This window comes from Panthera onca, chromosome B4 (assembly GCF_046562875.1).
Source record: "Panthera onca isolate mPanOnc1 chromosome B4, mPanOnc1 haplotype 2, whole genome shotgun sequence".
In the NCBI taxonomy this organism is placed as follows: domain Eukaryota; kingdom Metazoa; phylum Chordata; class Mammalia; order Carnivora; family Felidae; genus Panthera; species Panthera onca.
The window spans coordinates 76,122,914-76,140,636 of NC_138345.1; the positions used below are offsets into that span (position 1 = coordinate 76,122,914).

The 17,723-nt window shown below is 47.4% G+C and overlaps 1 protein-coding gene across 5 annotated transcripts in view; it reads right to left on the reverse strand.

Moving 5' to 3' along the window:
• Positions 1-17,723, reverse strand: part of FMNL3 (formin like 3) — a 53,590-nt gene that overhangs the window by 22,730 nt on the left and 13,137 nt on the right. The window lies entirely within an intron of this gene.

Sequence of the window (17,723 nt, forward strand, 5' to 3'; positions counted from 1 at the left end):
ACAAGTGGTGGAAGCACAGAAAGAGAGGGAGAGAGAGAATCCCAAGTAGGCTCCACACTGTCAGCACAGAGCACAGCATGGGGCTCAAACTCACGAACTGTGAAATCATGACCGGAACCGAAATCAAGAGTCAGATGCTCAACTGACTGAGCCACTCAGGTGCCCCTAAGACAGCAACTTTCAATCTGCTTTTCCCCCTCAGCCTGAGGGATGGGTGGCCTTCCTGCATGGTGCACAACCGAGGGTGAATCCTGAACCAGCCACAGCCCATGTAGATGCTACGAGTCTACCCCTTTTCCCCATACTGGGATACAAATGCATGAGAAGGACCTTAGCATGAAGATAACTGCTCATTTTTCTAAGGAAATAATTTACACAATTTCAGTACTTTAATCATTAATAGCAAATTACTTGTGACATACCTTCCAATTAATTAAGACACAATAAAATGTCCCACCCCCTTACTGAAAGACACTCTAACCTAGACTATGGAAGGGACCAGGAGTCATTTTCTTTTGCTCACTACTGTTTGCTAAATGAATAAAGAAAGAATAAAGAGTGAGGGAAGCCCAAGGCACCCATGGTCTATCCCCACACAGGCTAACAGTCCTACCTTCCCCTCCTTTACCCCCATCCAGTCAAGCTTCTCTTCTAACCAGCGTGGCTGCCTTTGTTGGAGGTCATAGCCCTTGCCTCTAAAGGCAGATCATTGCACCTGCCCCCCACCCCATATTCCTGAATCAAATATGATCTCTTACCTGAAGTACCACGGCTGTTTGATAACCCACAGGACTTCCCACAAATCTGACTTCTTCCCCCAGCACGCTGCAGGCCACCTGAAAGGCCTTCCTCTCATCTTTCTCTCCCTTACTTACTGCTCCAAGTTCAGCTCTAACTCCCTGGTCACCCAAGCGTGACCACTGGGTTACATCTGCCCACTCCTTGACATCCTCATCCCCGGGGACACAAAATGTGTGCACCCACGATCCTCGGGAGTCACACAGGCCCTGCATTATTCCAGAAGAGTGGGAGTATCCTGGGAGTCGGCCCTCCATATTCTAAGAAACTGAAAGAAAAACCTTAAATATCATTTATTTCTGTTAGATTTATCTATTATGTATTTATCTACACACATACTATTAAACTAGTTATACACTCTCTTAACCCCTAAAGGACTGTGTCTATTCATATGGTCTCCAACCCCTGATAATGTCTAATACCATGATAGGCACCTAGTGGAGAGTAAGTGGATGGTAAACCTAAGGTTAAGACATCCTGGTTCTGAGTAATGGGCCCAGCTCCACTACACTTCAAAAAAGGAGTACGGTTGGGATTTTTGCTCAGTGTTTAGGAATATCAAAATGCGGCAGGGGAGAGAAGAAAGAAGGGGAAGAGGATCACCCATCATACCCCTCCTCATGGTTTCTGCTGCCCTGCTAGTCTGCCTGAACTCCTGCAGGAAAGAGGGGCTAATCAAATCCCCCTACTGCTGATGCAGTAGGGATGGCTGGCTGGGCAAATACAATCCCGAATGTTCTCTCTGCAACTCCTAGGCTAAGGGCCAATATCAGCATGTCTGTGTGGAGAAGAGGACAGGGGCAAGAGGCCACAACAGAACAGAGACCCAAAGGTTGAAGGTGAGCTCAGACCAATGTCTCCCTCTTAACCACAGCCAGGCTGCTGCTAGCTAAGCCTAGGTGAGACCAGAGCAGAAACAGACCTCAGGCCTAGTTCTGGTTCTGTGTACATCTTGAGCACTTCATTGTCTTCTGCCTGTTTCTCCTAAGTCTATGCCATGGAAATAGAAAATAGTTGTCTCCCCTGGAAGAAAGTGACTGGCGGAGAAGGCGGTGCGGGGTGGGGTTGCTGCTACTGTAGCAGACATCACATCCTGTCTACACCAACTTCCTCAGCCACCCACTATCAGCTGCTGTGGCCTCGCGCATTCCCACCTCCCCAGGTGAACTGGAGAGGAAATGTCTGGTGCCCCCAGGGCTTCGGAGGCAGAACAAAGTCACCCCCTTTGGGAACCCTAGCCTAAGAGCCTGGAGGAGGCACCTCAGGGACCTGGTAAAACTTTAGATGCCCAAGAGAGATGGCCTTCCGGAGTACGGACACTGGTGGCAAAAGCATGAATCAGCTGTGACCACAGGCCCACAGCCTCCAGTCTAGAGCTTTGTGTGGCACTTTCTAGACAGTGATGCTGTCTCTGCTTCTCTGCTTCTGTGGGGCCCAAGTGTGATGGGGAAGGAAGTGGGTGGGGGAATTCCCTCAGCCTCCAGCACTCCCACAAGAAATCAGTCCCCGGCTGCGGGGTGGGAGCCACCCACCATGGGTTTCTCTCCTTGCCAGACAAAGGCATTAGGGCTTCTGACTCTAATCGATAACGTGTGTGAGTCCAGCAGGCTTCTGACGTCTTGAGGAAGGACAACTTCCTGAGTTCCGGGGACAGCCAGGGAACAAACCTGACATGTTCCGGTCTCAAAGGTGTGTTTCCTTCACATTTTTGTTCAGTGGTTCCACAGAGACTGTGGGCTCTCTTAAGGCAGCAGCTAGGCTAAATTCTTGCTAACTCTTCACTGAAACCCTTGCTGAACAGAAAGGGGGTGCAGCTGTCTTGGAACAGAGGCACCAATTGTGGAGTCAGAGAGCCCAAGATCAACTTTGGGCTCTTCAAAGCTCATCCATAAAACAGAGATAATCTCACTACTTCACAGGATTTTCTGAGGATTAAATGATAAATATTTTATGTCCATATGTGTCTGGAACACTGTGGGTGTTCAACAGTTTCGTTCCCCTTCCTCTTGAGAACCCGGTGTAATGTTCTAACATCCCAAGGACCCCTCTTGGCTTCTCGGTCGTCTCTATCTCTGCCTCTGTCCCTCCTTCAGCACTGCTTCTCAATGCTTGGGACAGAGTAATCCTTTATACCTACCCCCACCCTCTCAGCCCTCCCATCCCTAAGACTAGGAGACAATTATATACCAACATCCTTGAGGAGGGAGGGGGAGACCCCAGAGAGATGTAAGGAGAAGGGGAAGATGAACTCACACCGAAAGCAACTCTGAGACTAGTTCCTAAATCAGAGCAACCAGCCAGAAATCTAATAATAAAAACCTATAACGGGAAGCAGCAGAAAGGGGTGGGTCTGATGCTTCTCCGGCAGGGCTGGTCTGGTTGACTGCCAGTTTGAGGTCAGGCACAGACCCCTGATCAGTGCCTAACCCCCTCCTGGGTTCTGTGAGAGCAAGGGCTCAGTCCCTCCAGCAAGGCTTCCTGACTCCCCACCCACCCCCTGTCAGCCCCAGTGAAGCCAAGGAGGAATGAGGGGGCTCTGGTCACAGAGGTTCCCTTCCCTTTCCTGCTCTGTACCCCTAGCCAGTTAGCCCCTCCTCATTTCCTTCCCATAGCAGGGGAAGGGAAATGCCGGTGGGGTTGGAGTTTCCTTTGAAGGTGTGGGTCTTGCTCTGGGACTCACCCCTGACTCTGTCAGTCTCCTTGGGCCGGGTCTGGGGAAAACCCAACAAACAGAAATAGGAAGGACCAAAAACTCCGGTTTCTGTTGGTCCCAGTCAATCATGATAAATCTTAGGAACAGAGACGAACGCTGGCCCAGCTCCTCTGAGAGGCATGAAGAGGGATGTCTGAAATTTTCCTGCGAAGGGGATTCTGGAGTCTTTAGGGAAGGCAGGTAGGGACTGTTTATTCTGAGCAAATATAGAATGTGGGCTGGTTTTCTCAGTGTTTTCCCTCTCAGAACCACCTCCCACCAAGTGCCTTATGGCTGACACTTCTCCCAAGTATGGTAGCCCCAGTCCCTGTGCTCAGTCCATGGAGGGTGGGGAGTCTGAGAAGCTGAATCTAGAACTTCCCCAGAGATTAAGTGAAGCACTATCCTGGGCACCACATGCTGCCGAGCCCCTGGCCACAGCTGCCAACAAGTCCCCTTAGGCACCCACAGATCAGCCCATTACACAGATGGGCAGAGATAGAATATGGTGAGGAGGCACAAGGTTTGGGAGCCCAGGAGACTGCTGTAGGAGGAGCTGGAGCACTGCGTTCCCGCCCTGTGTTCCCGCCCTGCGTTCTCTCACAAACCAACAACTCTGCCCAAGCCAACAGCAAAGCAAGCAACACCAGGCACAAAGGCCCAACCCCAGCTGCCAAAAGGACAGAGCACTAGGAGTGGCCCAGCCTGCCCTCCACGTATCTCTACTGGTGGGCAGCAGCCACAGCTGTGGCCAGCTGGGCATCGCTCCCAAAGGGCAAGAGCCCAAGGAGGTGGGAGGTACCAGCTCTGCCGCCTCAGCCCCCTTGGCGGCCACAGCCAGCCCTGCCGCAGTAGCAGCTCCCAGACAATGAGAGTTATTTTCAGCCAGCGCTTTAACACAAGCCAGCTGGCCAGTGTGCAGGGCGGGAGCCCTCCACCCAGCCCGCCCAGACGGCAGGCAGGCAGGCAGGCCGGTAGCCCAGCCCACTGCCTACGCTGCTGCTGCCGCCTCTGCGTCACTGTTTATCTTCTTTCAGGACAGCTCCTCCTAAACTCCCCACCCCCAAACTACAATCCTGTCAAAAAGAAATAAAAAGTCAAACTAAAAATCAGAGTTTGATCAGAGATCCAAGAGCTAAAGGGAAGAAGGTCCGGAGCAGCCCCTCTACAGCCCCCCACTTTTCCCCAGTCCCGTAACTGGTGGGAGTAGTGCAGGGGAGGAAACAAACGGATAGGAGGCCAGGTCTCACTGCAGCCCTTACGGACCAAACCAACTTGAGCCTGGTTTTGCTGTCAAGTGGGAGACTGCTCTCCTTGCCTCCCTCCCATCCTCTTTCCAGAGCTCAGGTATGGAGATAACACTTGAGACAGCCTGGAATGAAATGGAGTCAACTGTAAAAGGTTCTGGGAGAAGAACCGTGTCCTGTGGCAGGAAAGCAATCACAAGATGGATTCAGGACACTTGGCTGCAGGGAGAGGTGGGGGTGAATGCTTCACTCAGCCCCCTGCACATGGGAGAATTCGAGGATAAGAAGAGGTGCATTCTAGGCCTCCAGCCCTGGTGCTGCCTCAGGAGTACAGTTCGCCTCTGTTCCTCATCGTCCTCGGGCTGCAAGCTCCGGCAGGGAGCTCAGGCTGCAGACATGCAACACATCTCTAGCCACACACAGCTTCCTCTAGGCCCGAGCTGCCCTATCACACTTAGGGGAAATTTGCTGGGGCACCTCACGACAGAGGACATCAGAAAAGTAGGTGCTCCTCGACTAAATGTTTGTACTGGGTAGGTGTAGCTTTCTGGTTTTGTTTCCTTGGAGCTATCGCTCTGGGGATGAGCTGCCAGGGGAAGGCCAGCTTTCACAGACTTGGAGCCCTGACCGGAGAACGTGCTTCTGTGGTCACTGATGACTCTATAACCAGAAATGACTTGCTGAGCAGTTATGGGCCAAGTCCCTGGGCAGCCTGGAGGAAAAAGAGATGGGTTCACCAGATGTCTCAGGCTGAGCTCTGCAACTCACACCAGGGAAGTCAGAGGAAGGAGAGGCCCTAAAAGGCCAGCATCAATCAAAGGGGTAGCTTTTTCCAAATATAACCGTACCCCCAAGGCCTCTTCCTAACCCTGGAGGACCTTTAGATTCGACCCTGGAAGGCAAAGGAAGTTGGCCACATCCCGAAAGCCAGCAAATCCCCAATTCCACCTCTGCCACACTGTTGGCCTCACAACTGATGTCACGTAACCTGGCATCCAGACGCCAGCTGAGGACATCCCTTATGGCCTATTCGGTCAAGGAGCACACAAGCTCAGATAGGGGAACTCATGTTAGCTCTTCCCAACAGAGCCCCCAGGCCCTAGCTAAAAAGCTACTGCCACAGCAACTTGATCTGTCTGCTGGCTCCTCAGCCCCTCCTCGCGGTTAGCCAGACCCACACACTCCCCAGTTACGCAGAATGGAAACTATTCTGCTGGGGGCAGCTAGATTTCCAAAGCTAAGGAGGTTTGAGACAGAGAGCCTCACATTCTCCCTGTGGACAGCCAAGGTGCCCCCTTCTCCTCATGATATTCTGCCCTCCTGCCTGGGGAGCCCTGATAGGCAGCGCTACCTCTCAGAGGACACAATACTTACATCCCACAAAGGGCACTTTCCTCTCTCTCCCCAGACCACAGCCTGTTACTTACCAAGACTCAACGCACATCCCTCCCAGGGCCTCTCATCCATACCTTCCCTTCCATTCCCACTATCACCATCAGATAGGCCCTTATTGTTTACTCCCGACCCTCTGGGATAACCTTCCAGCTAGCATCCCTACTTTCAGCCCTCCTTCTCCTCCAACCTGCACATGGATGAAATTTCTCAACTTCTCAGCAACATAAGATAAACCATGTCTCTTCTCAAACAAGATATCTTCTCTCACTTCTTATCATTCACAGAAGAAAACCTGAACTTTGGCATGCTGCTCTTAACATCTTAAACTAAGAAAGAGATTCAGAGGTGGGATTCTGCCTGGGTTGGCTCTGGCATCTCTGACCAGCCTTGTCCTCTCCTGGAACAGCCACTCTTGCTTGTAGTTGGAGTTGCTTGTAACTGATGTTTCCCCAATCTCCTGAATCCCTACCTCTTACTGACTCAAAATCCATCAGCTCCGTGACCACCCAGCCTAAAATAATCAGCCCCTCTTCTGAGCTCCAAAGCATAATCATATGTGAAAAATGATATGGCAGAGACCTGCTTGCTATGCCCCAACTTCTTCTCCTCATGTTCCTTAGTAATGAATCTCCAAATTTCAGGTGAGCAGTTGGCAGCCCAGCATTGATATATTTCTCATCTTCCTTTGCATTTAGGTATAGCTATGTGACCTGTGGGACATAAACAGAAGTAGTGTGTATGATTTCTGAGAGCTGTCATTAAAAGGAGGGAGGATACTCTTCTTTTCTCCTTTCTGCTTCCAGCTGGTTGAAATGCAGAGGTAATGGTTAGAACTTCAACAACTACTCTGGACCATGACGTGACCTTGGAAATGAAGTCCAGATGGGTGAAGCAACAAGAAAGAAAATACCTGGTCACTGATATCATGGATCTCAGCACAAATTAAATGTGTTCCATATAGTGTCTTTCATGTGTGTGTTTCCTCTACTCACAACTAGAACATGAATTTCTTGAGGGTAGGCATTATGCCTTTTCCTTTTTTGTTTTTTTTTTTAAATCTTTATTTATTTATTTTGAGAGAGAGAGAGAGTGAGCAAGGGAGAGCCAGAGAGAGAATTCCAAGCAGGTTCCACAGTCAGTGCAAAGCCCAGTGCAGGGCCCCATCCCACGACCATGAGATCACGACCTGAGCCGACACCAAGAGTCCGACGCTTAACCAACTGAGCCACCCAGGCACCCTGCCTTTTCCTTTTTTGAATCATGTGCAGGTGCTTAATAAGTAACTGATCCTGCTACTACCTCTCTACCACCAACTTTTTTTTTGGCCCTTGGTAATTTTTGGAGGGGATTATCCAACTTCTCACTACTGCCCTTTCTACTTCCGGGTTCTCTCTCCTATAATCTGCCTTCTACTGTAACACAAATCACTTTCTTTATATGCTGCAGCTCTCTCAGCAAGCTCCCACTCCTCATGCTGAGTTTAAACTCTGTCCTTCAGTTCATGTCATAAATCTGAGTCATTTCCCTGCCTTTCTCTATAATTAGACTCATCTTCTTACAGCCTGCTAGACCACAGGCTCCTGAGCACAGGGATCACCACCAGAGGGATCACTACCAGGTTGTTTACCACTGTAGTAGGTGCTCTATAAAGACTGGGCAACTTCAATTTCCCCATACATATACTCCTCTTCTTCCTAGATTTAAGTGTTCTGCTCCATGACACCCTAGAGAGATCATTCCAAACTGTCAGCCAAGCCTCTTCTTCTATTAAGAACAGGTGAAATCCCACCTTTTCTAGCAAATCTTTCATAAGTGAAAGTGGGAAGGTTACCCACCACCACCCCAACAGTGTCTCCACACATTTACTAATGCCTTTAAACATGTATTCATAGAGCTGTGATTTATGGCTAATGTCTCCTCACCCTTTCTTGGACATCCAATAAATATCCTATCACAACCTCAGAGCGTGGTTAAAGCGGCGAATGATGAGCCACACTGTCCTGGCATGAATCCTGGTTCTACCACTTACCAGTTATGTGGCCTTGAGAGAATTATTTAATCTCTATGAGATGCAGATTCCTCATCTATAAAATGGAGGTAAAAATAGTATCTACTTCATAGGGTTGCTATGATGATTAAATAAGTTAACATATGTAAAGCATTTAAACCAGAAGCTAGATAGTAAATGTTACATATAATGCTAGTTACGTTTTTTGTTTGTTGGTTGGTTTGTTTGTTTGGGTTTTTTATTCAACATTTAGCTGGAAAACAACTATATGCCAAGCACTAAGCTAGGAGCTGGGAATATAAAAATAAATAGGGCAGGATCCCTATATTCAGGAAGTTTACATCCCAAAGGGCAAACGAGGGTGAGTGTAGGCAGCACTACTGTGAAAAGCTGCACATGGGCTGTAGGAGCCCAGGGAGGCAACATCTAACTGGAGAGAGTGACCAAGGAAGGTTTCCTGGAAGAGATCCTATAGGATTTAGTCTTAAACATCAAGCAGGAAGGACTCAGGAAAAGGCAATGAAAGAGGGGAAGATGGTGATATTCTAGGCAAGGAAACAGCATCTCCATGACCTGGAAGCACAAAACATCATAAAAAGTCCAGAAGTCCCTAAGTGATTTGCCATAATGAAATGATGGTGTATAGGAGGAAATTACAGTAGGCAGGGAACAGCCAGAACATAAAGGGTCTTAGGAGCTAAGGTAAGTAGGTGGCTATGAATAGGATAATAATGATACTACTATTAAAATGAAAACAGTAATAATGACAAAAGCTAACATTTATTCACAGAACTGTGGTAAGAACTATATATGAATTATCTCACTTAAGTCTCACAACAACTCTATGAAGTTGGGACTAGCATTTTTCCCATTAAAAAAAAATATTTTGAGAGGAGAGCGAGCAGGGGAGGGGCAGAGAGCAAGTGAGAGAGAGAGAGAGAGAGAGAGAGAGAGAGAGAGAGAGAGGGAATCCCAAGCAGGCTCCACACTGTCAGCACGGAGCCCGATGCAGACTCACGAAACATGAAATCATGACCTGAGCCAAAACCAAGAGTCAACCCTCAACCAAATGAGCCACCCAGGCACCCTGCATTATTCCCATTTTATAGGCGAGTTAGCAAAGGCTTGGAAGGGCTGTGGAACTTGCCCCAGTTCACAGAGCAAGTATGTGGTGGGGCTGGGATCTGGACCCAAGTCTGACTCCAAAGCCTGAGTTTGTAACCTCACACAATGAGACAATGAATTACATTAGCCCTTCTCTGTCCCTTTTCAAATTGTATGCATCCTTCAGGATCAATACAATCAACCTGCCTCATGGAACCTCCCCCAAACCACCCAGATTTCACACTCCTTCATCTGAACTTCCTTGAGGTTTTTTGCCCTTCACCTCCTATTGACAATCATATTCAGTTACACCTTCAACAACTCTAGTGTCCTCGATGTTATCACACACTGTGCCAACTGGAAGACATGTGTTCCTTTGTGATAACTCCTACATATTTACAAAGAAAGGGGAAATTGCAATTGATAAACATCTACCCTAGGCCAGGTACTGTACTAGATCCTTCAACTACAAGATATCATGGAAAAATAACTTCTCTCTCATATTGTTATTCACCTTTCACATTCTGTGTTATTTCCCAAACTACATTGTAAGCTCCATGAGGGCATGGACTTTGCTTTGAACATGCTTTTCCTAAACAAAAATGTCTGGCACCCAGAACAAGTTTAATAGGTACGGTGGGCCACCCATATGGACAGCGGAGGCCAGCTGGGGGCAGCACTCCATCTCACCCAGTACACTGGCGACGGACCCGGCTCCGGCTTTCCAGGAGTCTCATTTTAAATCCAGGAGCTTATTACCAAACCATAAAACTTAATGAATCCCTTCCTACTTAAATAACAACTTAAATAATCCCTATGTGGGAGGGGCATGACTCCTGCTTTATGGAAGGATAAACTGAGGCCCAACAAGGGCACACATCTGTCACAAGTCCTATGAGCTGGGGAGAGGCACTACAAGTCTTCTGTCTCTCCTTGCTTTCTCAATTGCTCTCAAATGGGGGTCTGTCCTCAGTGCTTCGGGGGGGAGGAACAATAACGACTCCGGTATGCTCTTGATCGAAGCTGTCTTCCCAACATTGTCCCCCTAATGCCTTTAAGGTCAGAGCTTGACAGAGGTGCCGTAGGTGCCCACACCCCAATTGCACCTTTGAGCGCCCCAGATTTTTTACATCTCATTTGACTGTCCAGCTAGGAAAAAAACACACACACACACAAAAACAAAACACAACATCTCTCAGAAGCCTTCTGACAGTTCCCACCCCATGACCCAAAGAGATCCTGAATCTTCTCTGCTTCTTGCGATGTCTGGCATCCTAACTGCCATATTCACTCAGGGCCACAGATGGGGAGGAGAATGTTACTGAGCACCTCTTGCATGCCAGGCACTTTTCTCACATAATCTCCCTTACCGCCTTCAATAACCACTGGAGGTAAATGTTATGCCTGTTTAATTGGTGAGAGAATTAAGAAGCTGAAACCAACTGGCTGAAGATCACACAGAACATGGCAAAACTCAGATTCCAATCCAGATATGTGGCCTCCAACATAACTTTTGCCAGGATGGCTTTTTCTACCATGTCTTGCCATCTCTTTACCAAAAAAATGAATAAATATAAATCTCCATTCTAACTTGGGAAGGTCCACCTGGATTTGTCTGACTGGCTTTGGTTGATTATTAAACACTGCTTCCCTGGCCAGCGTGACTGGGGTAAAACCAGCTAAACAAGGTACGTGTGCCAGACACCTAAAGTTCAAGACTTCTGTCTCAGAGTAAGGAGACCACACAGCGCAAAGAGACAAGGGAACTGCCTTCTTGGATACCACGTGGTGACAGTTCCCTCATATATGAATGGCATTTAAAACATTCAGAGTGCTATTGGAGCACCTGGGTGGCTCGGTTTCAGCTCAGGTCACGACCTCACGGTTCGTGGGATCAAGCTCCGCATCGGGCTCTATCTACCCTGGCAGCACAGAGTCTGCTTGGGATCTCTCTCCCTCTCTCTCTCTGCCCCTTTCCCCCTCTCTAAATATATACATGAACATTTAAAAAATAAATAAATACTCAGAGTGCTACAGATAACTGTGTGGGCTTTGAAATCAGGGATGACCTAGATGGAATCCTGGTACTTTTTATGAGACAGTGGAAAAGTTATTAAATTTCTTTGAACCTAAGTTTCTTCACCTATAAAATGTAGATTATAGTATCTACTTCTTATAAGAATTAAATGAAGGGATGAATGAATAAATGAAAAGGATTTTGCATGGTGCCTGGCACGGGAGAAGAGCTCTGTAAACAGTAACTGGGATGTTACTTCTAAGCACCCATTCAAAATACAATTTCATAGCTTTATAATACATAAAAGTGGGGGGCACCAGGGTGCTCAGTCAGTTGAGTATCCAATTTCGGCTCAGGTCATGATCTCATGGCTTGTGGGTTCGAGACCCGCATCGGGCTCTGTGCTGACAGCTTGGAGCCTGGAGCCTGCTTCAGATTCTGTGTCTCCCTCTCTCTCTCTGCCCCTCCCCTGCTTGTGTTCTGTCCATCTCTCTATCTCTCAAAAATTAATAAACATTAAAAAATAAATTTAAAACAATTTTTTTAAATACATAAAAGTGAGACTATATAGAGTGGAACAGTATAGGTTAATATATCTATTTATACGTTTCTTAATTCTCTAGGTTAAAGCAGTTGCACACACTCCCCTTTGAAAGATAAGACCGAGACACCATCGGTCACCCAGGGGATTCACAGGAAAGCTGGGACCAGAATTCAGGGAGACACAAATGCGTCACTGACTAAGGCACCCTGCTGAGTGATCTGGAACAAGTCCTCTAACTTTCTGGAGATTTTGCTAAGCTGACTTTAGTGTTCCACCTTATCTCAAATCACTTCCCCATTGTCTCCTGACTTCCTCAGGTTAAACCTGTAGTGTGCAAACCTGAGGTCTGATTTCTACCACAAATCTCTATTTTTGGCCCCTTCAACTAACCACTCTTCCTAGCGAGTCTGTCCTCTCCTTGTGATAGTGAATACGTCCTAGTTGTTGTCCCTCCCAGTCACTTAAAGGGCTGTGCTGTCTGTGGGGATACAGAGAAAGGCATGAAAATGTTTCAGGCCCAATTTTACTTGACCAGTAGACACAGATGACTGTCAAATACTTATTTCCATCCTAGACTTCTCCTTTGAGTTTCAGCTTAAAATATCCAACAGTCCATTAGACATTCTACCTGGACTTCCACAGGCTCTTCAACTTCATGTGTCTCACACTGGCCTTATCACTTTTCCTTCTATGTTATTTTCTCTCCTATGTTCTTAACCAGTGGAACCTCCATCTAGCTAACCTAGCAAGCTAGGTGTCCTGGTGTCAGGATGACCTGGTGTCATCCTGAATTCCTCCCTTGTCCCTCATCTCCATCTTCCCAATGTCAAATCTAATCAATTGTCAAGTCCCCTCAATTTGTGGGGGGGTGGGTAGGGAGAGAGGAAGGGAGAGAATCTCAAGCAGGCACCATGCCCAGCACAGAGCCTGACCTGGGGCTTGATCCCACAACCCTAAGTTCATGACCTGGGCCAAAATCAAGAGTCAGACACTCAACCAACTGAGCCACCCAGGCACCCCAAGTCCCCCAAATTTAATTTTGGTAACTATCTATCGAGTCTGTCCCACGGTCTCCATCACACATACCAGCCCTGGTTCAGAATCCCACTGCCATCACTCCACTACCAAGGCCTCCCACTCGGCGGCCCACCTCCAATTCTGATTCCCACCCATGGCTGCCAGACTGACCTACCCACAACTCAAAATCTGACCATGCCACTCTGTACAAAAAGTAGGAAGTATAGTCCCTTCCGCACGGCATTCAAAACCTCCTTACGACTCTTGTCTTCTTTCCCACCACTCTGCCTGACACCTTACAATTCAATGACTTCAAGTGGCTGCATGAGGATTCTCAACCTATCTGCTCTGCCTCACTCTGCTGCCTCTGTTCATGCTGTCTCCTCTACCTAGAATGCTTTCTCTCCTACACTTCTCTCCAACTCCTAATTATCCCTTTAGCCAGCATAGATTTCCTCCCACAGGCAGCACTCCCTGAGCCCCACCTCTCCTCTGTGCTCCCCAGATGCTCCTGCATTATCTATACCATTGCACTTCCCAAGCCGTATACTGCAATTATATGTTTAGTGTGTTTGTCTCCCCCTCTAGACTGAACTCCTGGGGGCAGACATGGTCTTAGTCATCTTTACTTTTCTTAACACTTAACATAATTTTAAGTGCTCAATAAATGCTTACTGAGTGAATGAAGGCTAGCTAGGCTGCACTCAGCAAATCTCTGAGGGCTAGCATTGTGTCCTTCTCCCCTCTCCAGGCAGGGAAGATGACACCTTAACCATTCTCAGTTCACAGCCTCAGAGGCCCTCCAGAGCACTGACGGGAATCTTTGCCTGCCTTGCCACAGAATAAGGATGGACTAAGCTGCCTGCCCTCTTGCTTCCAAGACAATCGGAAGCAGCTGGTAGTATTTTTATAATGTTATGACACCATCTTGATATTTCCCTGGGCATCTGCAGCAACAGGTCCTAGATGATTTCTTTACAATTCTTGGAAAGAATCAATGGAGAAGCCAAATGCCACTAGACACTGTCTAGCTGGCTACCCCTCACACCTCCTGAGCTTATGCTCAAAACTTTTAACAAGAATATTCTGGGGAAATGACAAGTAAATGTCTTGGGAGCTCACCAGGACCAGTTGTCCCATAAAAGCACAGATTCTTACTTCCTTAGTCACCCATGATGCCAGCAGTAATTAGCCAACCCAAAGGGAGCGAGTAATAGCTGCTATTGGACCATCATTCTGGAACTCATGCCAAATGCATTGGAAAATAATCTGCAGACGTGAGCACTTTACAAGGGATTCACCAAGTGCCCTGACTGCCAGGGCCTGAGGATAATGAGTGCTTGTGTGATGCTGATTCCGCTGAGCAGTGAGTAAAAACAAAATAACCACAACCACAAACGAGAAGCCTGTCCAAAGTAAGGGGCTCAAGCATATTCTGGACACAGAAGGTTTAAACAAAGACACTCTTCCCCAGTTAGCTCTCATCCATCCATTCTAGAACATTGTATGGGCCTCACTCTAAGGCTGCCACTGAGGGGAGGGGAGTATGTGATCTCCAATCTACAAATGAACCCACATAAGAGTGGCCCCTACCACCCCAGGGTTCAGTACTGTCCCAGGAGCACACGTCTGGACCTGGGCAGGCTTATGCTAACTGTTCTGGCCTTGCTAAATGCCCCAGTCCAGAAGGCTCTTAAAGTCTGATCCTTCCATGGATGTATAAGAAATGAAATGTGCTAAAGGGCAGGTCAAGGGCTATGCCAGTTCCTAGAGATCCTAAGGCCTTTGCATAGGTCATGACAAGGCCAACGTCATCAAGTGGTAAAGCAAGGTGGCTACCGTGTGGTGGGCAGTTCAGTGATTTTACCACTTGAGGTACATAAAACCAATCCCTACCCATCAACAATAATTCATACTTCTTGAATATTCTTATTGGGCTCCTTAATACTAAATCCCTTACTTTATGAGGTTAGTGGTCTTAGAATATTTCTACTTAAAATTTATTAAGCACCCAGTATCCCAGACACTGCCCTGGATCCTTTACATATGTTATTTAATCCTCATAAAATCCCTAGAAGTTAAGTATTATTATCCTGATTATATAAAGAAACTAAGGCTCAAGGAAGTTAAGGCCCTGGCCCAAGGTCACAGAGATAATAACTGGCAGAACCAGGGTTCAAATCCAGATTCATTGAGCCCAAAAGCTCTTGCAAAAGGCCTGGCTGAGCAGGCAAAAGGAATCCCTGAACTCCCTGCAGTTTCCTAGGTCAGATTTCTTATTCTTCCATTGGCTAAGAACACACAGAATGACTTGAGGAAATCTTGAGAATCAGGCCTGAGGAGCCCTTGAAAGACAAGTAACTATTTACAATCAGTGAAGACCCTGCCCAGCCCTGCGAACCGCTCTGACAAGCGGATTGGGGAAAGAGACAACCACAGGCTCTGACAGGGACCCACCTGGGGCTAGGAACCAGCTGTGCCTCCAGATGAATGCTAATCTGACCCTTGTCCAGACTCGCTGTGCTGCCAGAGGGAGCCCCCTTCTTGAGACACTCTCCCTCAGGAGCTGGGATCCAGAGTCTACAGAAAGTAGTCCTTCACTTTCTCTTATACCTCATCCCCCAAAAGTGTCTTGCCATCTTATCTAAAATATTGCCCCTATAACTCTTCTTACCTTCTTTTTCTCCATGGCACTTACTGCTACCTAACATTACACTGCATACCTATACATTTGTTTATTGTTCACCCCAACAGCATGAACTCTGCCAGGCAAGTTTGTCTCTTTCATTTACTATGGTATCCCTAGTGTCTAAGATACAGAGCACTCAATAAACTTTGTTGAATGACTGACTGACTGAATGAATGAATGAATGAATGAATAAACAAATAAATCATTTAAAAACTCTACTTCTATCCCAGTGGGCTACATAAGAAGACTGAATAATACTGACTTTGCAGGAAGCCCCATCAAACCTGTTGTTGGACCCTTACATCCCTTCCAAATATCCCCCTAAAGTTTTGCACAGCTCGCCCCCCAGACCCCCAAACCCCAACCCTCCCCAGAGCAGGTACTAAAGAGAGAAAATGGAGCAGCTCCTAGGGAGGAGACACATTTCTCCTCCACTTAAATACAGCCCAGGACCTCTGCAAATTAAAAGCTCCCTCTTTACTGAATCCACTCAGCTTTAGTTATAGGTCGCACTTTTTATTTTTGTAACCAGCCAACCCGCCAAATTATAGGCTCAGGCCACTGGCAGGCACGCCAAACACTGAGGCCAGCTTAGCACAGGCACTGCCCTTTCTGGCCTGAGGGCGGGTATAGGAGTGAGGACTGGGCACCAGTCAAACCTGAAAGGACAGAGGGCATGATCACTCTGCTGGGCAAAGTCGAGTGAGGAGCCTGGTATCACTCAGGCCACCACGCTGCCCAGAGGGGAGCCAGATTCCGGGACTCTCCACACAACAGCCATAGTGAACTCTTAACATTATAAAGCAGATCAGGTCACTCCCTCTACAATTGATATCCAAACTCCTTACCAAGGCTGACAAGGTCCCCCGTGACCTAGGCCCTGCTCACCTCTCTCCAGCATTCTTGTAAACCAATCTGATGTTCCTGCAGGTCCTCAACTGTGCAGAACTGTTTCCCACTCTCTGGTTTTGCACAGATTGTTCTCTCTTCCTAGAAAACCCTTCCCCGAGGTCTTTACATATGGCTATGTGAGGGGTCAGGGCAGGTAGGTCTGCAAGACTGGGGTTGAGAGACCACTAAGGAATCTGTTACAACAGACCAGGTAACTGATGAGGACCAACTATGGCCTGGCAGTACATATGGAGAGAAGGTGAGAGGAACAGTAGCCTAGAGTGACTCCCAGGCATCTGGCCTGGATGACTAGATGGAAGAGGGTATGGTACCATCCTTCTACCTTGCACCCCAATAGTGTGCAAGAAAACACTAGGAGGTAGAAAGCGGCTCACAAACACTAGATACTGTTACTATACAATGAGCTACATTTATTGAGCACTTACTGTGAACAAGACATTGTTAATAATACAAATTATTTAGTGCAAGATAAGATTTCATACCTTCATAAAAGAAGGTAAGAGAGATTTGGCAAAGGAAAGAATGCCCAAAACCTGGTGACTAGAAATGGAATCTTCTAAATTTTTGGACTTCTGCAGTTCAGGGATAACATATGGATCATCCTCTATCCAGTGATACTTACATGAAATTATTCTGATTTTGTAACCTATAAGGACTGAGTCACCATTCATTTCTCCTATATTTCAATCGTTCAGTTTAAAGAGCAAACCCATGAATGGCTATGAACCACTTACCAACTAATCTCTATTCCCCACTGAAAGCCTAGGCAAGAAGGCCTCCACAGCCTTTTCCACCAATCAGGGACTCTTCCGACAAAACTCTGTGAACTGCCCATCATCCATCCTGATCCAAGCTCAGCCTCTGTCTGTAACTAGGCTCCTCTGTCCCAGCAGCAGAGCTCCTGGCTGCCCCTCACATGGCTAGCTCGTTCTTCCTCTTTAATCTCTTTAATCTCCTCCCATCTGCTCTGGCCTAGAACAGCCTCCTAACTCCTGATCCACACCTGTCACCTTTTGACCTGACTGGAAGTCCCTGTCCTTCTTAGAGTACTGCCTGTTTAGCAATCCTCTGCCACACCGATCCTTCCCTAACTCTCCAATCCTTCTGTACTTGTAACTGTGTGACCCCATCACCTCACGATCTCATTTGGCCTTCACAAATGCATGTGACCAGATGCACATGTTATGGATAAGACTGAGGTACACAAAGAATCTTGTAGACAATCTGATGACACACACTTATTCAAAGTACAGTTCTAAGTATATATTTTGTCTCTCCAACTTGGATAGTGATCATTGTC